Consider the following 27,962-nt stretch of genomic DNA (forward strand, 5'->3'; position numbering starts at 1 on the left):
GAAAGAGAAGCTCAGAGAGTTGCTAGCACAATGCCACACAGAGAGGCAGCGCTGCGCTGGGATGAAGACCCAGTTCATCTGATCCTAGAGACCTCGCCTGTACCACTCACTCTCCCGCAGCTTTGGGCAAGAGCACTCTACTCCCCGAGTCCCAGCGCCGACCTCAGGAGTGCAGAGGTGGCAGGCAAGAAGACAGAGGAAGAGAAACAACACTCTGCGCCCTGCTCTCTCCCAGGAAATTTCCAGACTGCTTCTCTTTGGTCTCACAACAATGACAACCACAAGTGTGGCCAAACAACACTGTAAGCCACATTCACAGAACTGTGTTAGCTCTGTTCCAGGGACCTGCCACAAGTACCAAAGAGAAATCTGTTGGGAGACAAAGAAGGGGTAATTCTGGCTCCTTGAAGCCAAAGAAGACCCCAGAGCTGAATGACAGAATGACCTTGGGTTCCAGAGTCCCAGGGGTGGGGGCAGAGGGGGTAAGCCCTGCGGCAAACCCACTGTCCGTGCGGCCCCCACTGCCCACACTCATCCTTCAGCTCATTGTCAGTCCTGGGGAACCAACTAGAAGGTTCTCCGCTAGGAAAAACCAGCCACATGTGAGAAGAGACACCTAAGGAGCTAGCTGACTGTCTCTTTTCTCAAAGACGCACAGAACAGAACCACGGGCTCTGCAGGAACAAGCAGGCTGGCTCCAGCCTGGCAGGGGCCTGGGGGCGTGGCCATGCGCAGGGAGAGTCACAGCAGCAAGCAGGAGCCAGGAGCTCCAACCCCCAAAGAAGGGTAGAGTACAAAGGAAACTGAGACACAGTGACAAACACATGCAGATAAAGCTCAGCAGAATCACGTAGGAGGAAGCGAGTGAAAAGTGAAGGTTACTTCTCAGGCATCAAAAGGCAGGAGCACATGTCACACTTGGGAGACAGGTGAGGGCACCCCAAGTTGAGAACCAGCTCCAAAGTACAAGAGGTCGTGTGGTGGGATGACTGGAGTGTTACCTGGACCTACAACGAGGCCCAGAGCACGGGAGGGTCTGAACCCCACCGAACGGTGGGTTCATTTTTATCCTCGGAAAGAATCCCTTAAGCCTAGAAGTACCGATGCGGGGCCAGTGAGGAGGGTGCCTAGAAATGGGACTCCCGTGGGGAAGGGCAGCAAGCGCCCAGCCCACAGCCACAGCCACAGCCACAGCCATAGCCACAGCCACAGCCACAGCCACAGCCACAGCCACAGACAGGGACTTTTAACGCTCTCGGCAAATCAAATCTTCCCTCCAGTCACGGAAATCCAAGGTCAAGATTGGATGTAACCTGAATCTCCATTGATAGATCATATCAGAAGCAGTATTTTGGGTAAATCACCTGACTCATGCTATCATGCTGATTATACATCGTGTGTGTGAAAACATTAACTATTTAAGGTAAATGCTGAGAAGATACCATAAATTGCAAGAGTCTGTTTGTATTACCTGTCAATACTCCATGAGCCGAAAGTAACGGACATGGCCCAGGGCACTCCTGGCTTCAGAGAGGTCCTCCTTCCATAAATGTATGAGAGAAAGAGAGTCAACATTAGACAATCTTAGGGAAGTTTAAAGGAGTTTACAGAAGATCCATGTGGAGGAGAATCCAAAAGGAAAACCAACTCTGGCTGGTCTGGCTCAGTGGATAGAGCATCAGATGTGGACTGAAGGGTCTTGGGTTCGAGTCTGGTCAAGGGCACATGCCTGAGCTGCGGGATCGATCCCCAGTGAGGGACGTGCAAGAGGCAGCCGATCAATGTTTCTCATCACTGATGTGTCTCTCTCTCCCCCTCTCCCTTCCTCCTGGAATCTATACAAATACATTTTTTTAAAGTAAAACCAAAGATAAGAGACCAATGTCTGGATGCTCTGAGACCATCAAAAGCGAGGTCCCAGGAAGAGGACAGCACGGTGACCAGGGGACTGCGCGGCGAGTGGGCGCAGGATGGGGACACGGCGAGTGGGCGCAGAATTGCGCTCCTGATGTGCGATGTGCAACTTGCGGGAGGAATCCACTATTGTATGAGGAAGGACAAGGTCATGCAGCTAAAAGCGAGAGCAGAGATGCCATTTGCAAAAGGGACAATAGGTCAGGGGCGGGACGCCGCTGTGTGAGACAAAGGCAGTCAAACCCGGCAAATACTGCTACTTGTGCAGACAGGGTAGCAGATTGCTTAAAAATGCCAGCAGCCTAATAATTTTGAAATTATTTCAGCTTCAAAATTGCCATTAGCTAGATGAAGGAGGCAGAAAATAACTGAGAGTCAGACAGTCGCGTGAAGGACAGGAACGCCGAGTCCCGGCTGCCGAGCGCTTGGGGACGCCAGGCAGGCACCCCCGGACGCCGGGCAGGTGGCAGCGCCCTCACCAAACCACGAGCCCAGGAGCTCAAAGGGCTCATCACCAGGCCACGACAGGGCGACCCTGCGTGGAAATGCTCTTTCCACCATCACCCTGAGCAAGTCGCCAGGCACAGCCAGCGAGGTTTCCTGGAGACACGCGGGGCCGCCTCGGACCCGGTGACCAGCCGGCAGATCGCGGGGAATGAAGATGACTCTCACAGCCTTCGGCTCCGCTCCTGCCTGCGCCTGTGACAGGCTCAGCAGCAGGCCAGGAAAATGCCAGTCGGCACACCACACCCACGAGGCAGTCACCACTGGCGGCTGTCAGCCGGGGACGCCTGACAAGTGAGGTCCACCGTGTCCACCTTCCCGCCAGGATTACTTAACCCCTCCGCCCGCGAGAACCCAGAGAGCTTCCTGTGCCCCGAGAAAGAGCCTGCAATCGAGCCCAGGGTCTCCGTCGCCATCCCCTATCACTGCAGCCACCGGCCTCCTCTGCAGTGAGACAAGCATCTGGGAAGGCGCTGAACACAGAGATGGAAACTCACGCCCAGCGGCTCGATCCAGGAGGATCCCGGGCGCCCACCCCTCACCGCAGCTTCCGTGTTTCATTTAGTGACACACATGCTGCCCACCACCTCCAAGGGCGCGGCCACAACGCGGTCCCAGGAGGCCGCAAACTCGGAGTGGGCCCCAGGAAAGCCAGGACACCGTCAGCTTGGCAGCCACCCACAAAGATCGCATCCGAAGACGAGCTTCTGGTGATAGAGTTCCGAGTGTCATGCTGGAGACTGATTTCAGAAGCAGCAGCTGACCCAGTCCCAAACTGCCCGGAAGCCAATCGAGTGTCCCTCCTGAAAGCGACAGCGCGCCCACGTGGGCAGAAAAGAGAAACTGCCAAACTAGGCTTGACATGGCTCATCCAGACCCGGATTAATGCAATGCCACCCACAGAAGGGTTTTCCAAAATGTTAGGTCCAAGAATATGGCCGTGATGCTCCATCCTAAGCAACTCCATCGATTCAGTTTTATTGCTAGTCTCCCCCATTTCCAAGCTCCTCACTATAAACATTTACAAATTTCATCTCAGCATTAGTACTAAACAATATTCATTAAGAGTCTCACCAAAGTGCAACATGTAAGTAAATCAAACCTTTGATGCTCTATTTGCAAATTTCATGGGCCACTAGGGATAATTAAAAGGGCAATTATATAAAGTTGGTACAGTTTTGAGAAACAAATGACATTTTCTGCTTTAAAGCACTTGATAATTTGATATTTTGCTATTAGGGCCATCATGTGCACTTTTATAGACGGGCAGTGAAATAAACAATAAATGTTCCTTAACAGCCTCTAATGATTGTTTTTGCCCACTGATATCACTCACCATTCCAGTCCATCAATCATATGCTGAGAGATTAAGGTAAAGATAATGAAAAAGTATTGGAACCCATTAAGCCAGAAGAGAGAACAAGTGAGGCTAAGAGCGCTGCTTTCTTCTGTGCTTTCCGCAAAGACACCAGCCACGTCTGAGAGGTGACTGCCGCAACGTGGGTCCCTGTGTTTAAGCACTGCTCGGAAGCCAGCAAAGTACATTACAGTTCATGAAAAATACAGCGAAGAAACTGCTAGTGGCAGGAGCATTTAACTTCCTTGTTAGCAGCCTCCCCGAGTGGCACTTTCCACCGGCACGTTGTTTATTATGTTCCGTGCCAGGCAAAACTGATTAAATAGGGCTCTTAAGAATCAAAGCGTTATAAATTCATGGAAATACAGCAAGCAATAAATTCCATGGAATTAAAAGCTTACCAGTGCTATTAGCATTTCAGGGTGTTTGAATTGTTAATACTGATGTGCAAAAATGATGTGCCTCTAAGACAAGGCAGGCGGAGGCAATGCAGGCGAGTGGCTCGGAACATTTTTTTATATCAAAGAGGCACTGGGACTCGGCAGTTGTTGCAGCCACAGGAAAGGAGGGTGGGAGGAATTATCTCCAAAATTCTCCTTGGCCCTAAAGTCAATCCCACCACAGAAGAGAGAAGGCACCAAGTAAAGGTTTACATGCAGAGGAAAACAAGCGTAAAAATATTATGCAAAGAATTTATGCTGTGAATGAATGGACATTTTCTCACACCAACTAAGAGGGATAAACGTTTTATCTTGTTACCTGGTCTTGGCAGGGGTGGCCCAGCATGTAACTGTGCTGATTTCGGTTTTCCCACAGGACAGATTACCCCAGACCAGACCCCCGAAAATTAGTAAGGTTGGGCGCACTGGAGAGTGGCCAATAAATTCCCCTGGATAGCCATGCCTCACCTTTGACTCTTTCTGGGGGGGGGGGGGGGTAATCAAGTGTTATTCTAAAGTGGCAGGGGTGAAGAAATCAATTATTATGCCATCAGACAAGTCCAAGACATGAAGTAGTAATTCTCTTGCACCCACCTACTCCTTTCCAACAGAAATGCATCTGAGGGTCTTTGCCGGGTAGATACAAATGTAGAAGAGAGAGAAAAATTAAAGAATGCTTCTTAAGACTTAGATACTTTAGGAAAAAGGTGTGAGAAGATATTTCACTTCTTAAAAGAAATCATTACTGGCCTCGGCTGGTGTGGCTCAGTCAGTTGTGCATCATCCTCGGCACCAAAAGGTCACCAGTTTGATTCCTGGTCAGGGCACATGCTCAGGTGGTGGGTTCGGCCCTGATGGGGTGCATGCAGGAGGCAAGTGATCACTGTTTCTCTCTCTACACCTCCCTTCCTCTCTAAAATCAATAAAAACATTAAAAAGGTAATAATTACTACCTATAAATACAGTGTGATCACTTGAAAACACAGTTTAAGAGGAAATGCACTCTTAAATCTGGAATTTCCAAAATTCAGAAAAAAAAGGCAATCCAAAACTCAATCCAGGAAGATATCCAAAACATGTATTCATCCATTCCAAAGTTGGCCAGAATGCGCCCTTTTCTAACAAATCAAGAAAACCTAGTTCCTTTGACCAGAGAACCACATGCAGAGTGGAATCTACTGACGGACCACTGGTGCAGGTGGTGGTCTCTGAGCCAGGTTCCACATGTGGCTGTATCATCTGTACCACGGAAGCTGTCTGCTGCTTCCCCAGAGACAGAGCCTGTTCATGGACCAAAACGCACCAAGAAGGCAAAGAGGAAAGCCTTACAGAGAGCAACTGGCGCCCATGAATGTGCTTCACGGGCGTGGATCCAGGAGCGCCATTTCCTGGTGCCTGAACTGCTAACACTGCTGTTCAAAACGGTCCTGCCTCTAAGACAGGACCTACTATGTGTAGAACATTGAAAGGGGAGATGAATAAATATAAGACACTGTTCTGGCACTAAAAAAGCTAAAGAGTCTCACTGGGGAAATAATTGCCAAACACCTATTATATATTCTAAATCAGGAATTAAAAGAGCCTTAAAAGACAGGTTCTATATCCATTGGGATTTTAGAGTGACTTTAAGATAAGACGCACACCTAAAAATAACCCCGAACAAGGCAGTGTTATATCTGTCAACATTCCAATGTTCCATACACATAGAAGAATGCTTTTTTGTGCGTGCAATAGACTCTCTGATTTTAGAGAATGAAGAATAAAACCTGGATAAATAGATCACTGGGGAAATTTTTAAAAACAATGAAATGAAAAATAGTATGGGCAAGCTGCTTTTGGCAGTGGTCTCTGCATTATGGGCGCTAAGCCAGAGTGTCCATAGGAGGCTACAGGTTCAACAGCTGCGAGCAAAACCGATGTAGCCCTTGCCTCAGGGCTTCTCAGTCTGCGGGGGGCGGAGGGGGGCAGTAGCAGAAGGTGGTCTCACAACAGTGGAGAAGACCTGGACGTGTCCAGGCCTGTGTCCAGCACTTACACCCCAGCGTCTTCTCTCGCCTCCTCACAGGGTCTCCAGTGCCCCGCTCCCCTCCAACCTAGAAATTCCCATCTCAGCCCTGCATTCCCACTGGCCAACAGCCCTGCAAAGTCAGCGAACAGAGGCTTCTCTATGGCCAGCTCTCTATGACTGGGATAGAGCTCTGCCCTGACTAGCGCGCCGGCCGGTGCATTTCTGGACGAGACGCTGCGGCCAGTGGAGAGCGCAGCTGTCTTCCCGATGCTCACGCTGGTATCCTCTGGCGTTACACTGTCCAGAGCTGTGGCGAGCGCACTGCCAGCTCGGGCCTGTCTGGGGCCAAGGTCTCTTTGGCTTGGCAGACACAGCACCTGCAGAAAGGAAACCCCGGCACCTCTCCGGAGGGGTCTCCGCCCTTCTCACTAAGTGCAGATGAGGACCAAGGAGAGGCCTCACTGCACGGCACACCTCGCACCCTCTCGTATGCAATCCTCCCCACTGTACAACGGCAGGTCGGCAGGTGCACGTCCTCTGGTTTCAGAAGAGCCAGGTTCAGATTGGTGGGAGGGATAAAAAAGCTGCGGCCGGGCCATGCGCTCCAGCTCAGATTCCAGGAATTCCGTGCCTGCAACCAGGTGCTGGGAAGGAGCAAGTCCAGCCAACGCTGTGCTCTCTACCTACCACCATTGTAACAGAATTGGGCTCCAACCTCCAGGCCAGGCGCGGGCCTCTCCTTTCCTCCTTACCCCTCAGCCACAAATGGAGCTGCTTTTCCCCCTCCTCTAAGCTCCTTACCTTCCTCAGCTTTAAGACCACGGTATTGTACTTCCAGCACAAAAAAATGGCTGATATTTTCATGCTATACCCACCCCCCTCCAGTCTTCCTTGAATACAGCCCTAGGCTGACTCCATTATTTCAGTACCTGGGAACCAAGTTTCTGATGACAAAGTCTGTCCTTGGAACGGCAACCCTTTTGCTAATGGGGGGGCTATTGCTTGAAAATAGGGCACTAATTGTGCAGCCCAGACAATGAGCAAAAAGAAAGAAAGAAAAAACAGAACTAGGGAAAGGAGATAAGTAAATAATGATACAAAGTAGTGAATGCACCTGCCAAATGTGTGCAAAGAAACACAGTGGAACAGTGCTGCCTGGGAGGGCGGATGGGGGGAGGGGCACAAGATGAGAAGAGGATGGTGCAGGGCGGCTGTGAATCTGATGAACAGGGCTTGATGGGGATGGAAACCGCTCCCTATGCTCTTCTCCACGGGGAGGCCGTCCCCTGCTCCTCTGGCCTGTCTACAGGAAGGAGTCTGCTCCCACAGGGGCTTCACCCTGCCAGTTCTCTGAGGACTCTCCCGCCAAGATCTGGGGAGAGATGAACCCTCTCTAGAATCCTCTCAGTTTAATAATTCACACCTAAAAGGGTTTCTATATTAGTTTTTCTGCCTCCTAACACCCTGTGACCTCCCCAAGATCTGCAGAATACTTTATTCATCTTGGTGTTCTCAGGCCTATAGAGCTTAGCATACAGTAGGAGTTTGGGGCTTGTTAGTTTTAACCGAATTACAAACAGAAATAGAAGACAGAGAAGAGTGAAAGCTGACCCTCAAGGTCCTCCAAGAAGCACGTGGCCAAGGCAAGCCTGAAAGCACATGCGGGAGGGTCTGGACTCTTGGAGCTGAGAAGTGGCCCGGATAGAGCTCTAGAGCCACTTGCCACCAAGGTGCCCGCTGGGAATGGGGCACCAGAGAAGGAAGCAGAGGGAGAAATGTGAGGAGGGGCTTTAGGGATTAGATCGTGGCCAGCCAGGCCTACCCCTGACCTATTCAGTCTCTTTTTGCTTAAGCCAGTACGGGCAGCAACTAAAACCATGTTCTCGGTGACACACAGACCATGGAAGTCTATCAAAACATGTTCTCGGTGACACACAGACCATGGGAGTCTATCAATAACACATGTTCTAGGTGACACACAGACCATGGAAGTCTATCAATAACACATGTTCTAGATGACACACAGACCATGGAAGTCTATCAATAACACATGTTCTAGGTGACACACAGACCATGGAAGTCTATCAATAACACATGTTCTAGATGACACACAGACCATGGAAGTCTATCAATAAAACATGTTCTCGGTGGCACACAGACCATGGAAGTCTATCAATAACACATGTTCTAGGTGACACACAGACCATGGAAGTCTATCAAAACATGTTCTCGGTGACACACAGACCATGGAAGTCTATCAATAAAACATGTTCTCGGTGGCACACAGACCATGGAAGTCTATCAATAACACATGTTCTAGATGACACACAGACCATGGAAGTCTATCAATAACACATGTTCTAGGTGACACACAGACCATGGAAGTCTATCAATAACACATGTTCTAGATGACACACAGACCATGGAAGTCTATCAATAAAACATGTTCTCGGTGGCACACAGACCATGGAAGTCTATCAATAACACATGTTCTAGGTGACACACAGACCATGGAAGTCTATCAATAACACATGTTCTAGGTGACACACAGACCATAGAAGTCTATCAATAAAACATGTTCTAGGTGACACACAGACCATGGAAGTCCATTAATAAATGAGCACTGACAAGAGACAAATCACAAAAGTTGGTAGTCTGAAGCTAGAATGTGGTTGATCTGGGCTGAATCAACTGTTTCTTATCACTGGGTTTTGAAATCAATCAGCTATCCCACCTGATTTCACATTTACTAAGAGCGAGGCTTTAAAAGAGAGATCACAAAAATCCAGTATCCGGTCTTTTTTAGCAGGCTTGCTGCCCTTGAGGTTTCCTCTTTGGCATCTAGGAACAACTACGTCTAAAGGCCATTATACTCACACACAGCCCAACAGTACACACAGGAAACGGGGGAAATTAATTCCAACCCCCACAAGCCAGCTTCCCTTCCCAGAGGGACCTCTGGTAGCAGAGTCTGGTCTCTTTTCCAAAAACTTCTACACATACAATCATATGTGTTTTGTATGTGCACTGGTTTCCCCCTGTCCTCCGGACAGACATTTAGGGGATTGCATTTCTTTTGCTCCCACAAACAATGCTGCAAGTTTCATCCCTGTACACACTACAGTAGCCGATGAGTAAAAACCCCTGGAAGCTGATGGCTGTACTGCAGTTGTGACCTGAGTCAACAATCTTACAGCTAAAAAATAAATCCCATTACCTTTCACATGCACTCTAGCTGGGCTTCCTTGTTTGAATTCAATCCTTATACCTGAGGATATGTTGTTGGTGTTTTATTTTATTGGTTCTGTACAGAGAGGAAGGGAGAAAGAGAGAGCAATATCAATCAGCTGCCTCCTGCACGTTCCTGGACCAGGGATCGAACCTGCCACCTGGGTATATGCCCTGACTGAGAACTGAACCCATAACCTTTTGGTGTACAGGACGATGCTCCAACAGACGGCTCCCTGGGCCTCTCTCTGGTGGGGTCCGGTGATCAGATGCCCTTGAGGAATATTGTAAACAAACAGAGGCACAGCTCTGGGATATCAGCTGATACCCACTGCAGCAGAACCCAAACAACAGGCAAATATTCCCCCCACCCTTTTTAAAATCAGTCCATTTTATAGACCTTTGAGGAAGTCATTTGGGCCTACATCTGACGAAAAGCACTTGTCTGCTGGGTACGTCCCACACCCAAAAATAGAAGCACACATGTCACTGTCCCTTCGCAAAGAGGGGAAATGTCTTCCTCCATCCAACCCTTCCTTAATGGTATTTACTACCCAAGAAGGAACAACACATGTCTTTTGTTATTTCACTTACAATTCTGAGATGCCTGAAGATCTGGGACCAGCCTGAGAAATCTCAAAAATAGTCAACTGTGTTTCAGAATTTTTGAGTAAGCTAGAGTCTTTGATCCTTTTAGTTGATTTGAAAGATGGATGAACCCATAGAAGACTACCTATATTAGTCTAAGGTAAAGGTGATAGACTAACATGTGGCTTAGGCACAAACTAATACTTTACTAATCTAGAGATTATGCTAACCACATCAAGCTGTAATGTACTTCAGATAATTAAAAATAACATATTTCAAGTTAGAGATGCAAGTATATCCCCCTTTTGCCCTGTCGTTGTTTTAGACTTAAAATCTGAACCATCGGATGAGAGATTGACTCAAAAGGGCAAAGTGCGCAGGATCCCTTTCTATAGCAGTGAGTTTTTCTCTGCTCACGTTCCAAGGCTGCACCGTGACCCCTGGCCACGTGGGGCAGCAAGGCGTGGAGGCACGTGTGATGACCTTAACAAAAGAGTGCTGAACAGGCACTATTCCTGGAAAAATCCTTCTAAAGGCCTAATTTCCATAGCAGACGGGTAGTACAAAGCCAGTATCTGTTCGAAGAGTGAGATTCAAATATTTTTGACGCTTGTTACAGTTGACTCTGATTTCCGTGCTGACAAACCCAACAGTCAGTTCTCTGCCATCGCTGTCCTGGACTCCTGCATCGCTTCCCGCTGACTATGCCCCTCCTCCAACAGGGTCGGCAGCGGCTCCGCTCACCCCGCAGCACTGCCTTCCATGGGCCTCCGTCTGGTGCCTGTGCCCAAGCCTCGCAGTGGTGCTGGCTTCAGAACGCACACCTTGCAGCCCATCTCGTCTTCATCTACACCCTGGCTTCCTCAGTGAGCTCCTCACTCTCGTGCCTGTGCACATCACTCCCGTGCTTAGAAACCCTCCCCGCGTGGCCCTCCGAGGGCTTTTCCAGAGCCACGTGTCCGAACACTCAGCTGACATCTCAACCTGTATGAATGACCAAGAGCTCAACCTCCCACCTCTACACCCGCCTCCTGGTCTCCGCTGCTTCCCTCCTCAGTGACAGCTTGCCCCAGTGCTAGCCATGCTCCTGAACACGCACTGCCTTGTGAACGCCAGCTTAGCAAGAATCCTACCAGCTCAGCTCAACCGGAAGCCCACCCCCATCTCTGGTCGCACTCTACCTGATCAAGTCCTATCCTCCTGTCTTCCACCCTCCCCCCCCAGGATATTGATGCCTGTGCACCTGTCTTTTGGTGGTGGTTGTTAATTCTCACCTGAGGATATTTACCCATTGATATTTAGAGAGCAAGGAAGGGAGGAGGGAGATAGAAACATCAATGTGAGAGAGACACATAGACTGGTTGCTTCCTGCAGGGGCTCCAACCAGGACTAGGGATCAAGCCTGCAAACCAAGGTACGTGCCTTTGATGGGAATAGAACCTGGGACCCTTCAGTCCATGGGCCGATGCTCTATCCACTGAGACAAACCAGCTAGGGCCACCCTGGATTGTCTTAATCAAGAATTCTGTAGATCCCTTTAACCTGGGCCCTCCCCTTCCCACTGATCATTTTCTCTTACAATTTTCCAACCCCTGCTCTCACGTTGCTCCCATGCTATATTCAGAGTTGAGCACAATCTGTCTCTCACATTGAAAATCTCTGCAGCGTGCCCTTCACCTTCTGCGAGGGTCCTGCATAAAGCCTGATTTCCCATCTTTACCAAGTGAAAGTGGGTTCTTTTCATCCCCTCACCCCTCACTCTACAGGCTTCCCTATTCCAGTGAATGGCAGTCCCACCCTCCAGTACAGCCTGAAGGGAAACCTGTTCTGCCTGACTCTTCTCTTTCTACCCACAAGCCAAACACCAGGACAAAAATCCCAGGAGCCATCCTCGATGCAATTCTTCCAAACTCCACCAAGAAATCTTTTGGCTCTACCTTCAAATAAATTTCAAGTTTAGCCACCCTCCCCACCTCCACCACCATCCTGACCCTGGCCATCATCACAGCTCCCTGGATTGTTCCAGCGGCCTCCTAACAGGTCTTCGTGCCTACCGTCTCACCCACCCAGAGTCTAGCAGTAAAACAGCTCCCAGAGTCAGATCCTGTCCCACCTCAAAGCCCACCAAAGTCTCCACATTTCACTGACAGACTAAGTCCCATCAGCCTTAATCAACGCTTGACTCGGTCTGGCCCTGCTACTTCTGGCCTTCCTTCCTTCCCCTCTTCCCACGGGCTGGCTTTGCCAGCTTGCTCTCCTTACAATATGCTCCCCTTTGTTCAAAGTCACTGACTATTTGCAGTGGTAACCCCTTCCCTCCTGTACCCTCCTCTATTTTCTCCACAGCACTTACCCCTCATATTTATTTATTACATTCTCCTCCAGTTCCCACCCCACAGAGCCTGAGCAGAGGCTCTGCTTGTCGCTGTCATTTCCTGCTATACTCTCCATCATCTGAGCACGCGGTCTAATAGAAACTGGCCACATATGTAACTCTAACCACACTGAAAAAAGTAAACAACAACAGTTGAAATTAATTCCAAGTTATTTTACTTAACACAATATATCCAACATATAATCATTTCAATGCATAACCAATAAAAATAATTATTCAAATATCTCATATTCATTTTTCCATACAAAGTCTTTGAAGCACTTTGGGAATTTTCCACAAACAGCACATACATGTCAAGTGCTCACAGCCACATGTACCTAGTGGTTTCCATGTTGGCAGGATAGGCTTATTCTACTCCATTGTGTGTTTATTAATTGCTTTAAATACTTTTGGGCACAACCCACTAAATTGAGGTCCTGACCCACAAATGGATCCCCATGCCCACTTTTGAAATCACTGTTCTAAATAAGCTTTAGGTATGTAATCTGAAATGAGTGACACTTCCTCGGGCCTCCAGGGAGTGCTCAGGACCTGGAGAGGGGAAAAGACTTCCCAGGAGAAGAGGCCTGAAGGGCAGGGAGGACCTGAAGACCATGATCATCAGGGACCAAGGTCAGCAGAGTGCAGCGAATGATGCCAGGCTTCTTTCCACTAAAAGGTACTTTAAATTAACTCAGTGCACTGCCCGATAATTAACAAACATCTGATTACCTATGATTATACACTACATACATAAAACACTCAAGGGGAGATCTACACACTTTTCACACGTCAAAAAGTGCATTTGAACTGAGTAGAAAGACGTCAAGTTTTCCATTTTTCTCTCCCAACCCAATGCCACTGACATGGAGGTACAATAGCTTAGATCAAGGAAAGAGAGGTATAACGATTAATCTTCATTTTTCATTTTTACAGAATTCCACTCACCAACAGCCTTTGAAAAAGATACCATGAACTTCAAATCCAAACTTAGCCCTGGGCAGAAAGGACCAACTTTTTAACTGGCCCCAAAATAAGGACCCTCTCATCAATCTGCCATGTGGTCTTTTAAGTTCTGGATGTTAGTAGAAACCAGGGTGTGCAGGTGAGGTCTCACAGATGTGCTGCCCTAAACAAGTATTGTTGTTGCACAGTTAGGCCCAAGTTTCTTCTTGAGGTTTCTGAATAACCAAAAAGGGGCAATAATCCCTGCATCTGCTATGCTGTTAAGTTGTCACCTGAGCTGAGAACTCCTTGATAAGATGCTCAAAGTGAATCTTATGCAGTTGGAATATTAGTGACCTGACCAGATGGAAGAACAAAAGCATCATTTTGAAAAAATGAATAAAACCATTTGTTATTTGGTTTTATATTTTTTTATTGTTCAACTGTGCAAAATATGGCTACCTGGTAATTGCGGCAAATATTGCCTTTACTACTAAGTGTGCCTCATGTACATTTCAGCACGTGACTTATGCCTGAAAAGGAACTCTATTGAGCATGTTTCTCTGGAAATCAGTATTTAAATTTTTTTCTTTGAAAGTGACACAGGAAAGACAGCTCTTGCTCACAGAGTAACTTAGTTCAGCTTACGGTTAACGATGTTTAAAGACAGCTAACTTAAAACGCAAACACTTAAATTCTAAAGTTTAACTGTTGAGAGACCAAGTCAGTTCCATGGAAATATAAACAACATGGAAACAGTCATTTCCCCACAATGCCATCCCTTGTGAGAGTATTTCAGGCCACCATTTTGTTAAATGTAGAACTAAGAACTAACAACTTTGAGGTTGTAAAACAGTTAAAAATTGAAAAGCTTTGGATGAACCTTGAAAACATTATGCTAAGTGAAAGAAGTGAGTCCCAAAAGACCACATAATGCATGATTCAATTTATGTAAAACATGCAGAATGGGTAAATCTATACAGAATGAACATAGATTAGTTGTTGCCAGGGGCTGGGTTGGGGGAGTGGCTGCTAATGGGTACGGGTCTCTTTCTGGGTGATAAAATGTTTTAAAACTACATTGTGATAATGGATGCAAACTCTGTAAATGTACTACAAACACTAAACAGTACACTTTACATGGGCGAACTGTATTGTGTGTGAACTATATTTCAATAAAGCTATTACTAAAAAATTGACATGCCTGATAACATTCACAACGGCATTGGCATGAAAGGTACAAGAAAATCAAATTAATCCAACATAGCATCCATTTAATGCTGTATTACATGCCCCAAGGCCCTGGTCTCCCTGTTGGAGAGCACATTACAGAGCAACCAGTACCTGCCCTTCCTGCACTTGCCATCGTCCTTCCTGATGGCTGGCTTCCTCTCTACCATGTGAGCCTCTGAGGACTGGGGACAGAATGGTGCCCTCTCTCCACAGTGCTATGAGCCAGCACCTGGCACACATCACCAATTAAAAGCTGCAGCAGGAGCTCATGCATGCATGTAGTAGTGTGTACATGCATATGAATGAAGGAAGGAATGACTGAACAAATGCAATTTTTGGATTGAGGCAATTCAACCAATCAGGTTGATTTGTACTATCCCCTTAAATCTGTTCTCCAATTCTCCCACACTTGTGGCCACCCAGATAGAGACATTTTCCCAGCAGCCACTGCAGCTTCTTGTGACCATATGACCATACTCTTTCCAATTAAATGTCAATGGATATAGTGTGCGCAATTTTTAATTCATTTGCTTCAAAAAAATTCCTGGCTTGGACTTCACTGTGCTTCAACCACGTAGATAAGGACGGGCCCCGAAGAGGACAGCACAAGAGGGAGAGGCCGCCCTCAAGCCAGACCGGCCAGCTGTTCTATGAGAGAGAAGTGAGCTTGAGTTTTAGTTAGGTCATGGTGTCTAGGGCTCTGTGCTACACCAGCCGCGTCTTTGCCTGACTGGTACAGCCACATTGGCGTGTGTGGCTGTGGCGGTCGGAGAAGCAGGAGGGCTTCCGTGCTTAAGGAACTGCCCGCTAATTCCTGCCAATGGCAGCCCAGTGGAGACGCTGTCTCCCAATGTCTTCAGAACAGCTTCATGAATTAATAGTTACACAATTCAAATGTTGAATGTTGCAAAGAGGTCATTTTGAATGGATTTAACTCGGAATATTTTCATTATGTAAATATTTACATCACATACATATACACTTTCCAAAGAACCAATGAATACATTTTAAATGGCTAAATAGCAAATTTTAGCTTTTTTGTAACCAAGAAATAATGTGCAATGTGTAAGACACAGTGAGTAGTATCTATAAGGATGCATTATAACTTCTTGATCTAACAAACAAAAAAAAGTAGCTCAAATTGGGGATGGGAGAAAAGCTACGAGGATTACACATTCCTTTACATTGGTTCACTTTCTCTCAAATAAGTTGACTATTACAAAAATGAACCAACAGATAAAATGTGAAGTCTGAAGATGTCTGATGTTTTAAAATAACCATTTAATTGTAATATATATGATCTTGACTATTATCATTGACTCCCAATGCCATTCAGAATTGAATACAAGATGGTGAATTTGAAGTAAAAATGCATGTGGGTGAATTGCCAATGGCAGTGGGAAACAGGGAGGAGCCGATACACACAGCATTATTAACTCACCAAACCGAGGGCCACCGCGGCAGGGCATCCGTGACTGTGACCAGGGCCAGCTGCCTCTTTCCTTCTGCCCGGGCTTCCTAGGTGACCTGGGTGAGTTACCATTCATCTGTGGGGCCACTTGCCCAGTTTGTAAAGTGGGGATTGTAATAACTGCCAGCTACCTCCCAGGAATGCTGGCAACCAGACCCATTTTATAAAATGTTCAGATCTACTGGAAAAAATTGTTAGTATCACTACCAAGTATGATGACTGTACTTATGATTCTTCAGACCTTTGTAACTAAATTTGAAAAATGGCTTCGTCTGGTTTTCTGAGTTTGCCTGACCACTCTCATGCACACAGCCAGTTGTTCCCATCATGCGACTGCAGGCAGATTTATCTGCATCTTTGCTGACAGTCAATGATCGCCAGATTTCAAATCCCGCCATGGCGTTTACTAAGAAGCTCCTGGCATCTGGGATCGGCATCCTCCTCGCAGTGCGGAGGGCAGGGCTGGTTTCTTGCCATCACTGGCAGCACGCTTTTATGTCTGCTTACGGTCTACTCACTGGGAAGAAACAATAATCATTCTATCCACTTCATATATGTTTTTCTAGATTTTATATTTATAAAAAGGCTTTTTTTTTTGCCTTACATATAAGAGATCAAGATATGTATGGATTAGTTTTAAAGGATCATTGACCTTGTTAAAAGGTAAAAATTTCATGTCATTTATTATTTATTTGAGTCCAAATACCTTAACTTATTTCTAAACAAAAAAATTTTAATGAGTCAAAACTCAGATAGAATTGATATTGCAGAAGTAAAAAAAAAAAGTTAAATAATGAAATGCTAACTGGGGGTAGAAAAAAATCAAGTTTATTTTAAAATACATCAACAAAAAAGTTGAAATTGAAAAAACTACAGAGATTGAGCACAAACTCTTACTCTGAGCTTCCTAGCAGTCAAGGCAAAATAAAAATTATGTGAATTGGTTATTCAGCTCACTCTGTGTCAAAAGGAGGCGCGGAAGGACACTTTTTCTGTGTTCTTGAAATTTAAGAAGGGTTCCTTATTTTCAGGATATTGTATAATACATTATGTTCTTGACAGTAATTATAAAGAAAACATTTTTGGTAACATAACATTGAATGTCAATTGTAATTGAAAAATGTAAGTTTTTTCAAAAGAAAGCATTTTTTTTCTCTTAGTCAACACTGATAACAAATTTAGGAAACTTTTTTTTATCCCAACTTTCCCGTAACTCATGATATTTTTAACTTTGAACAATGTTATAGAATTGGGCAAAATCACACTGCACACATTCAGTCATGTCCATTTTCAGGTCATGCGTGTAAGCATGGTCATAGTCAAGATATCAAGTCAGAAGAAAATCATTCAAGCTCACAGGTGACTGCAAAATAACAATGAAAACCTGATGAAGCCCTATTTGAAGCTGTAGGGCCAACACAGCTCTCTGTCCAACCACTTTTTCAGCTAGAAACCTTTGCGAACAGCAGGAGATGAGTCAGATGGACGGGGTGTCGCAGGAGAAGCTGGGGCTGAGAGCTCAGGTCCCAGCCCCGGGGGCGAGGAGAGCTGAGCTGAGGAGCCGACAGCAGTGTGGCCCACACGGCATTTACCGGTGGCCCCTCACGGGCAAGTCTGCAGTCTGCGAACAGACTAAGCTTCATTGTTAAGATTAGAAAACTGAGTCTCAGCAAAGGAAGAGCTTTGCCAAAAGCCGAGCTCTCACTTGGTGAGCACACGGCTGGCCCGGCCGCCGCGGGCACTGTCCCCGCGGAGGACAGCTGAGTGCTCCCACTAGGGCTGCACTCACACCACAAAGGCGGTGAGATGAGGCAGGCTGCATTTTTTGGCCCAAATCAAACGTGCTGAAACGCAAGTTTAAAAGCAAATCATCACCTTTGTAAGGCGTTCTAGAACCCAGCACCCTGGGTGAGATGTAAAGCAAGCCGATGCAAGAATCTGTGCCATACGAAAGGCCCACAACAGGCCTGCCCCACTGCGGGGCGAGGCGCCTGAGCCAGACCCAAACCAACGCGGGCCTGGCAAACCCCGCAGCCAGGCCGCCGGGCCGTTCGGAGACACACACCTACCGCTCGGCATGGAACGCTTAGTGGCCATAATTCAGAGACAAAATGAAGACACCACTTGAGAAACATGAGATGTGAAAACGACCGGCAAGATTAACTTGTATGTGATGAGATATGTACTTGAGGAATCAAAAAAAAAAAAACAACAAAAAAAACCCCACAAAACCGTAGCGTCCATAATCACTTCAAGCAGAATGCTTTTTGTCCCCTCCCAAATGTGAATCTGAGAAAATTCACTGAGTTTTAACTCATCAAGCTACACGAGTCTCCTGGAAAACTTCTAGTTTAGAATCAAGTGCTCATTTGATTTTCAAGCAAGACCAAGGAACCAGGCAGTCTCCTGCTGACATCACAGGGATGTGCCCACGCCGATCCGCAGTTACAGCAACGTGGCATGTTGCTATGGCGCCTGACAATTAATTTCTGAAAGAAGGTGATTATGAAGCCGCCAGATGAACATCAATTTGATGACACCACTTCAGCTCAGAACACTGACACGCGTTACTCTTATTAGCAGCAAGTTCATTTTATGAAATCACCACTTTTGTGATGTGAATATGCCTAACTTTAATCTAATTCAACACCCTTCCATCCCCCCCCCTAAAAAGTTCAGCTTCAAAAAAGGGGAAAAGTTTGATATTTGGAGGACAAATATGATTCTGTGGACCATTTCTTAAGGGGATCTTTTCTTTAACGACCTCCCCAAATATGCCACCTACATAACTTACACACAAATAAATACATATCTACTTGATAAATATGTAGATCAGAAGAGAACTGAATTAAGACGCTTAAAAGGTGACAGCTACCACCCTACACATTGTCCCACTAATCGTATCTGCATTTACCTTTTGTGGCTTCTGTGAAGCAATCTTCAGTTACAGTCACCTCAAAAGGTCACTTCTTACCCTGAAAACAAAAGAGAACATCAAAATCTGAATGTCAAGAGAAAGTAGCAACCACCTCTCTCCCTGGGAGATTCAAGAAAAGCAACAAAGGGACTCAGTTACGTTCAATGGCAGGAGACTTTCAGAGTTACTAAAAACAAGTCCCAAGCCCTCGCTCATCTGGACCACCTGCCTCTGAGCTCTTCAGGACAAGACAGCTCCAATGGAAAAATTCGAGGTGAAACCTTTCAGATTTTGCTTGTGAACTTTTTCTTGTCTTGCTGTCTGTCAATTTATTTTCACGTGGATAATGCATGACTCACGGGTCTTTGTTTGGAAACCAGACTGCTATGTGAGCGTGTCTGTTTGGTTACCATCCACAACTTGGAACGCACTGACGGCGGGCTTCCCTCCCCTCTGGAAGAGAGCTCTCACAGACAGCGGCTGTGGCCACTCGGGGCCTTTCAGAAGGACGCGAGCACCACAGTGCCAGGATGGGGAGGGCTGGGGCTCATGGCAGTGAAAGCTGCTCTCAGAATATTTCCCACTTAGCATGTACCTGCCAGAGTAACTAAGTCACATGAAAATGGTTCGTGTCAGACGAACTAAGCAATTGAAATCAAGTTTCCTAAAACACAGGAAAGGATGAACACGTTCTCCCGCATCCACTCCCGCCCGCACACGGCCCAGTGCGAGAAGTGTGAGCCTTTAAGAACCATCGCAGGCTGCCCCTTTCTGCCCGTGCAGCTGGGACCAACATATGGCACAGGGCAAAGAAAACATCTGTTTATTACTTTAGATCACGTTAGCATCAGGGAACAGACTCATTCCGCATCGATGGACCGAAGGCTCGCCTAACTTTTCAGATGGTGAAATTGTACCCTCATTTTACTGGAACGTCAGTGTCCTTTTGCTCACTCTCCAGAACAATGTGGAATGGTGTGCTTTAGATTTCACGCAGGGTGTCTCCCTGCACAGCCACTGCTGCAGCCCTCACGGGGAAAGGCAGTCTCGCTGAGCTGAGCGCGAGCTGGCTGCCCTGTGGCTGGAGATCTGTGAGGGCACCTGGGGGTGCTACTTTGAGGAATTGATACAAGGCCAATTTACGACATTTCCACCAGCAAGTGTATGCAGATTCTTGCCATGAAGATTGGAAAGAAATGCAGGCTCTGAGTGAAATCATAATTTTCTTGTTTACTCTAAGAGGAAATTGGAGGTTTTCACCCTAAATGTTCACCATTTGGGTGGGGGAAAACCCTAGCTCTGGGACTTAAAATTACTATTTTGCAACCTGCCCAAAACCTTTTTGTTTTTACACAAAACAATTCAAATAGAAAATGACAGTCTGCACTTTCCTGCTGGTGTTTGTGCCAGGGCAGGTTCTGCAGGGGTGGGAACCCTGGCCGAGCGAACGGCGCTCAGGAAACAGCAATGACGGTGCGGCCTGGGGCGCAGCCGACACACGCACATCAGAGGAGCTCTCAGACCCCAGGCCACTGACCGCCGCACACGGAGGCCCCCGCTCCTCCCCTCCCGTCTCAATGGGAAGTGCGGGAGCCCTGGCAAGCCTCCTGAGTTGCGGGCGGGCCCCCGTGGCCCTCCTTTCCTTGGAAATGTGCACTAGTGAATGCACGCTAAGCTGATTTGCACGTTTACCTCCTGGGCTTCGTCCCTCCTGCGTGGCAGTCAGACCAACAGCAGCAGCCGTTGCCATGCAGGTGAGACTGCTGTCACACAGGCCTGGCAAACCACTGGGCCTTATGAAACTTTAATTTAAAAAAAACTGCTGAAAACGCCCACTTTGAACAAAGTTATCCCTAACGCTGTGTTCACACCTGCAGAGCATTTTCAGGTAAGCGCTGGCCCTACTCCTCTCTGCTCAGCTCAGTGTCCTCTGGAAGGGGACGGGGGAAATCGAGGCCGGCCCACTCCAGATATTACACATGGCATTCCCCTGCGGGTGCGGGCTCAGCATTATCCATATGGTCCTCTAACTACAATTACTACAGCAATACAGAATCGGTTACATTTAATTGAACTTATACATGAAACTGGCAGTGGTATTCAAGCCATCTTTTCCTCCATCTTGAAGTTCCAAAAATTTTAATGCATACGCATATTTGACCGCTCATTAATTTATTTGTTGATTTTAGTTGTTAGCATATATGAACAACGTAATCTACAAGTTATTTTCCTGGCTTTGCTGAGAAGAGAGGAGTAGCTCAGAGCTGTTCGGCATCAGGCTACAGTGAGTGGCATGTGTCAGTATCAGGACAGTCAGGGCCCAGGCCTGGCCTAGAAGGACCGGAATCTACAACCAGAAGAAAGTCTGTATTTCATCTTCCCAAAGTACCAGACTCCTATTTCCAGAACTGCATTTGCTATTTTTTAAACAATAAGTTTGCTTATCAAATCCATCCATTATTTATCTGAATGTGTACTGGCAGCATGATGATATCTAAAACTCAAATGATTATGTGAAGCTCTTGGGTTAAAAAAAAAGATGCAAGAAAAATATTGTCCTCCAGCCCTCTTGTCTTCTTAAAAAAAATGCAGTCGACATCTGAATTGCATTTTTTTTAATTTTCCTCTTTTTTCTTAAGTTTCCTGTTGGTTTTAGGCTGTAAACACGAGCCAGGAATATGATTAATAAAAACTACTTACTTTCCTTTATGTTTTTCTCTACACGTAAGGTCCTGTGTGGAATTGTTCCGTGGCCTCTTCACTGTTGTCTGCTATAGTGTTACTGACCTGAAACTATGGATGACCCAGGACCTTGACCTAGAATAGACATCAGTGCAGACCTATGACCCTGGGTTAGGAAAGTTAATGTGCCCTCCACCTTCCCAATCCCTCCCCCAGTAGGAGCTGGGCTCTGCATCAGTTAAACAGCACCTCAGTGCCATACTGTACATGGATCCACTGATGCCTAATGTAATCTGTGTGAAAAAGTGCACAGTCCCCATAGCCAGGGCCTACCTGGAACCAGGTTGCAGGTACATGTGGAGGTGTGATTTCATCGCACAAGGTGGCAAATGAACAATATATAGTCTGTTTTCCCACTAAAAGTATTCCCCCTTTTCTTTCATAGCAGCTCACGGAATGATTTGCACCAGGGTTCCTGCACTATCTTTCATTTTACACAACTGCATGAAAGTGACTGAAGGATGGCCACCATATGTCATCTCAACCTTCGGTCCGACAAATGTTGGCTGTGAGCCTCCTGTGTGGCGTGTCACTGGGGTGCGGGTGGTCACAGCCAGCTCGGCCGGGTGAAGGCGGAGGCTAGGAGCTACTGTGTGGCAAGGACCCCTTCTCCTCAAGTCCAGAAACAGGCTTCACACGTCCCATGCTTTCCAATACTCCAATCAAATGGCACCCCTTCATTAGAGAAAACAGGTCTAAATGGGCCCCCTTCCAGAGACTGCAGTCTCTTTGGTGAATCTTAACTCGTGAGCTTTTATGTCTTGCTTATCAAAGATTTCTTAGAAAACTAGACGCATGTCAACACAGATTTGACTAGCTGAAAAGTTGCAATACAAGGGTCACTTCATTGTAAGAAAATCCACTCAGAAATCAACCCCAAAGTGTTGTTTCTCTGCTTCAAAGAACTTCGAAAGTGGTTATATTCTGAGTCAGGTTTATAAACATAAAAAGGGAAAAGAAAGAGAAGGAAAAGATAAGTGAAGGAAGAAAAGAAAAAGGAGAAGAAACAGGGAGAGCAACATAGGGAAAAAAGGAGAAGGAAGGAAGGAGGCTGAAAAGCAAAGAAATGGCAAGGAGCTTGGCTGGTGTTGCTCAATGGATAGAGCATCAGCCTGCGGTCTGTAGGGTCCCGGGTTCAATTCTGGTCAAAGGACATGCCCAGATTGCGGGCTAGATCCTCTGTGGGGGCATGCAGGAGGCAGCCGATCAATGATTCTCTCATCATTAATGTTTCTATCAATCTCTCCCTGTCTCTTCCTCTCTGAAATCTGCAAAAATTTGTTAAGAAAAAAAAGAACTGACAAGGAACCCTTGCAGCTCAGGCTGCTGGGAGGGAGGGGGCTGGCTGGTTTACAGTTAGGACATGCCTCATCCCTGCGCTCTCACTGCCGAAGAAATCTACCACCTAGAACCACCCCCCTCTGGCCCCCTCCCGATGCAGCAAGAACATCTGATTTCCTTTCCCCTCAGCCTCGGCCTCACCTAGCTTTGGGTCCATCCACAGAAAGACCTAAAATCCTGTCAGTGAGCCTGGGGATCAGGCAGCGCAGGGCAGGGCAGCCTCCAGCTGGCAGGCCCAGCGAGTCCACACGGGCCCACTTCATTCAGAAAAGCACTCTGTGTAAATGTAAACCCTGGGCATGGCCATGGGAAATAGTTTATAGTATCCTCTAACAGCCTTTAAGTGTTGAAATCTAAAAACAATATTTGCTGCTTTCTCTTTGAAGCACTAACAAAGCCTTTGTTTTAAATTTACCTCTAGTGAGCAATAAGAGTTAATAATCAAATCCATCCCAACCCCCACAAACCTTAAACAAAAAGATAAAAGAAATGCAAATAGCTATTGTCATGGAAAGTTAAGTACCTGTCTGTATTTTTAAGTGAAAACTATTATCTCTATCAATCAAAATTTAAGAATACAATGGCACTAATCACAGAAGGTGCACTGACAGTTACTTTTCCTCATAAAAAAGTATTTCCCTTCAAAGCCGAGTGTAAAAGTCACATACTTACAATTAGATGGGGTATTTGTAATTTTATTATTAAAAACCTTCAGCAGCCTCACTGTTAATAAACGTTTCTAAGTCTTTAAAGTGATTTGTACCCAAGAAGACCCAAGTCCCTACAATTGTAATCAGGTTGATAACATTTTATTTGAATCCTTCAGTCCCACCTACGGGGGAACAGCACACTCTTCTGTTGAGAAGAGTAACTCAGACCTGGGCCAGTGCGCTGGCCTCGAGCTCCCTGCGACCCGGCACCACTCCTCACCCTGAAATGTCTTCACAGAGGACAGTGCTCCTGCTGTGGCCCGGCTTTCTCCGTGGCAATTCATTTCTGAAAGCACACCATTCTAAAGGGAAGCAGAACTACCCTCCCTCCTCAGCATGACCCAAGTGCATCAAGTTCTGAGTCTTTTTAAAAATTCAGTTTAAAAAACACTGGATTAGCCCCTGAATATGGTGATTTCTAAAGAAAGCACCGGGACAAAACAAACAAACAAAAACAACAACAATAACAAGAAAGTACAGGTAAGACCCAGTAAAACCAACAGCTCAAGATCCAAATTCCTGGAGCACCCGCTTCCCGGGCCGGGCGCTGAGAAGGGAGCTCCCGCAGGACCAGTTTCCTTCCCTCCGCCTCTGCTCAGCCCATGCCTCCAGCTCGGGTGCTATTAATACCCGCGGAGCCCGTGCCAGGGGCACTGCAGGAGCCTTCCTGGGCGCAGCCCTGCCCGGGCCCGCGCCAGCAGCCTCCCCCTCTTCACTCTCCTGTTTGAAGCCGTTAGCAAACAATGGCAGCATTCTCCCCAGGACAGGGACAAAACAGGATTTGTGGACACAAAGAATAATGAAGCTGTGCTCTCCTCTCTTTCTGCCCCACCCCTAGGTTCCCAGGAGCCCCTCCCGTCCGGAGCTCAGCCACATCCTAGAGGCACCTGCGCTGTCCAAGCCAGGGCCCCAGTGGCCCAGCCAGGAGCCCATGCTGTCTGTGGGGAGGCGCCAGAGAAGCAGCAAAGTCACCTCTCAACATTTGTAAAACGAAACAAAAGTACCAGCGGGCTCCCCACACACTTACCGGCTCATGGCGAGGAGGGCGGCTGTGGGCCCAGAGGCAGTTTTCACACCAGGGAGGAAAGTTGTGAGTTTGGGAGGGAGGAACTGCAGGCTGTGGGAGCCAGGGCTGCAGGGCTCTGGCGGGAGGGAGCCCGGGCTGGAGGTATGTGGGCTAAACACAACAAAGCCACTGCCTGACTCTAGATTCAATGCAGGAAGAGGCCCTTTGCATAAACACAAACACTCAGCAAATGAGTAACCGGCTCAGTCAGAGGCCGCTGGGCTTCTACCTGTCCTGTCTCTGACCGGAGACTGGGCAGTTCCAGGGACAAGGACTGACAGGAGTCAGTTAAATGTTATGTTGCTATGATAACAATTAAAAGGGATCGCATTCATCAGTGGTGAAGAACTGACCCCGGGAGGGCTGGGGCAGGTCCGGTGCTGCTGTGCACCCCCAGCCCCTGCAGCCAGTACGGGCTGCCCGAGGACCCCGCTCCCTCCCCGAGAGGGGTCAGCCACAGTTAAGGCAGATGTCTACATCTTGTTTCTCTGCTTTGACACACTGCAAACCAGTCCTCGCGAGTCTATAAAAAGGCCTATTTTATAATGTGAAAGACATACATATATAAAATCCAGACACATTCATGTGCATGCACTCACACATATAATAGTCACACATATCTAATTAAAGAAAATAAATAGAAAATGCTATTTTACACTCCTTAGTTCACTAATGATCTAAGGAAAATAATTTGAGTTGTTCAAAAATACATCCCAAATGCCTGCCTTTCAAAAGCCATCCATCCAGGATCGCGCCCGCTCGCTTACAAACATCACGCATGTGTGAGAGGACGCTTCCAGCCGCGCGGCCTCACCGGCGACCATTTCAGTCACATAACGTGATCCCAGTGAAGGATTCTCGCCACTGCGGCAGGGAGCACGCCACTCCTCATGTAACCTGTCCTTGGACACCGGGACTTAAGCACGAGGAAAACACGCAGTGCTAGGATCCCCCGCCTCCTCAGCGAGAGGTCAGCTCACACTCACCCAACTCTACTGACTAGTAACTTACTTATTAACAATTCTGGGCAGTTTGAATGATTTCGGCGGAAATGTACTAGTAAATAAGGTTGTGTTCAGCGGGTTCCGCCTGCTGTGTGATCTCCGAGGACTGGGGTCCCATAGGCTGTGTCTGCTGGACTGGGTCAGAAAGGGGGTCCACCAGGCCTCGGAGAGGGCGCCACGGTCTCTCCAGGGAAACAGGTGGCGTCAAGTTCAAAGGCGAGTTGTATTGGGTTGATACTACAATACCATTTTCTGGCTACAGCAATTTACCACAAGAGTGAAAGAACAATGCTGACAAGTTTTTTAAAAATTACAAACAAACAAAAAGCCCATTTCAAACATATATCATGGCATAACATGAGGACACAAGAAACAAAATTAAAAAGATTCTTAAAGCCCCAAAGAATCAAACACAGGTTCTCTAAGAGAGGTTCCCACAGAAACTAAAGATACCTATTCTGTTCACTATTTTGTCTTGAAATGACCTTCCAATAAGGTTTAGATAACCTGCTTCCATGGACGACAGTGACTAACCTGATGCAAATAACCACAGAAATGCGTGTGATCACCTGCCCCTGGACAAGGGGCCTCTGGGGCAGGCGGGGCGGGCCTGGCAGGCGGCGGGCTTCCCGCTCAGCTCGGCTCAGCTCCCGGCAGAGCAGGCTGATGGGGCGCTGCTGGAGGAATCCCACAGGAATGCTCTGCGTTGTGCAAACCTGGATGCAACCGAATATATTACACAATTACACGTGGTATCTGATGCCACAGGGATCCATGAGATACTGCACTCTAAATTAATATTTCAATGAGGACAGGGAAATAAAGACGACCGTCCAGGCAAGGGATGCAGCACTGTGGTCCAGCAAGCGGCTGTGCATGCGTGCTGGGTGCAGCAGCAAATGCCACCGACCTGGGAGGACACGCACTCCCTGCGCCCCGGCGCCGCGGCCGGTCAGAGCTGCGGCCCTCACCAGGCAGCGCTCGGTGCCAGCTCCCGAGTCTGAAGAGGGGGTGGCTGCAGTGAGACCTCCAGAAAATAAACAGGGTGTACAGTTTCAAAGGCTGCAGACACAGACATTTCATTGTTCGAGCCAATTATCAGTGGAAAATAATAACAGCAGATGGATCGAGAGTCACTGACTTTTCATACGCACTTCATCTCAGCGGAACAGATGATGAAACGCGAGAGCTATCTCAAAAAGGCAAAACATCTCTCAGTAAAAGAACTCTCCAGTCCAGATGGGGACCTTCTAAGTCTGCCGATTATCTCGTATAACGTGTAAGATAGACTCACTAAAACATTCAAGAGCTGATCAGAGATGATGCACACAACGGCCTCATTATTGGAAGGAGTTGCCTCAGACGTGTGACTAAGCCGGCAGAGATTTCAATAAGGTTAGGACTTAGCTTCCTGTTTTCTCACCAGGAATGCAGGTTCCAAGCAAAACTGGAAATCTGTGCACAGTGGGAGGAGAGTCCATTGCCCAAGGACCCCACTTCTGTGCTCTTCTCTTGTTTGAGGAGAGAGAGAGAGAGCGAGAAAGAGAGGGGGAGAGGCTGTGAAAAGGACATTAAATTATTCGGAAGCATTCTATCAAAGGGGAAAAAGAGCTCCAAAGCAATTCCTATTAGAAGCATTCAGTGATAAAATATTATCCCTTATAAGCAGTTAGGACATCTTAAATAGCTTTTGCCACGGTGATCACAAAAAGTGATTTGCTTTTAGTAGGAAAGAAATGTAAATTTCAATGGTGGTGTCATAAATAGTTCTAATAAATGCCAACCAAACATGCAGGCAAAAACCCACCAACCTGCCCAAAAGGACTCTCACTTCACTTAAATATCACCAAGTCAGATGTGCTGTTAAACACAGCAGGGAAACCACACCCGAGACTGGGCTGTAAGTAACAGAAAGTTAAAACTCTCATCAGATAAGCTTCATTAGTACAGGAATAACAGCATGTCTGCTCTGTCTGTCTGTCCATCCATTCACACATCATCAACGCAACATTCATAATATTGCAAAACTCTCCCCGTGAACTATTGTAAAATATGGTCGAAATCACTGTGTTAAGAAAAAAGAAAAGCTGATCCTCCCACCATTCACTAACATATTTAAC

The 27,962-nt window shown here is 47.0% G+C and overlaps 1 protein-coding gene across 9 annotated transcripts in view; it reads right to left on the reverse strand.

Annotated features, from left to right (window-relative positions):
• FOXP1 (forkhead box P1) overlaps positions 1 to 27,962 on the reverse strand; it is a 559,948-nt gene that overhangs the window by 276,629 nt on the left and 255,357 nt on the right. For all 9 annotated transcript variants that reach the window (XM_079795272.1, XM_079795273.1, XM_079795270.1 and 6 more), the window contains one exon: positions 18,977 to 19,037. The gene's annotated coding sequence lies outside the window, so the exon portion shown is untranslated. The remainder of the gene's footprint in view (positions 1 to 18,976; positions 19,038 to 27,962) is intronic.

This window comes from Cnephaeus nilssonii (genome assembly GCF_951640355.1).
Source record: "Cnephaeus nilssonii genome assembly, chromosome: 17".
NCBI classification, from domain to species: domain Eukaryota; kingdom Metazoa; phylum Chordata; class Mammalia; order Chiroptera; family Vespertilionidae; genus Cnephaeus; species Cnephaeus nilssonii.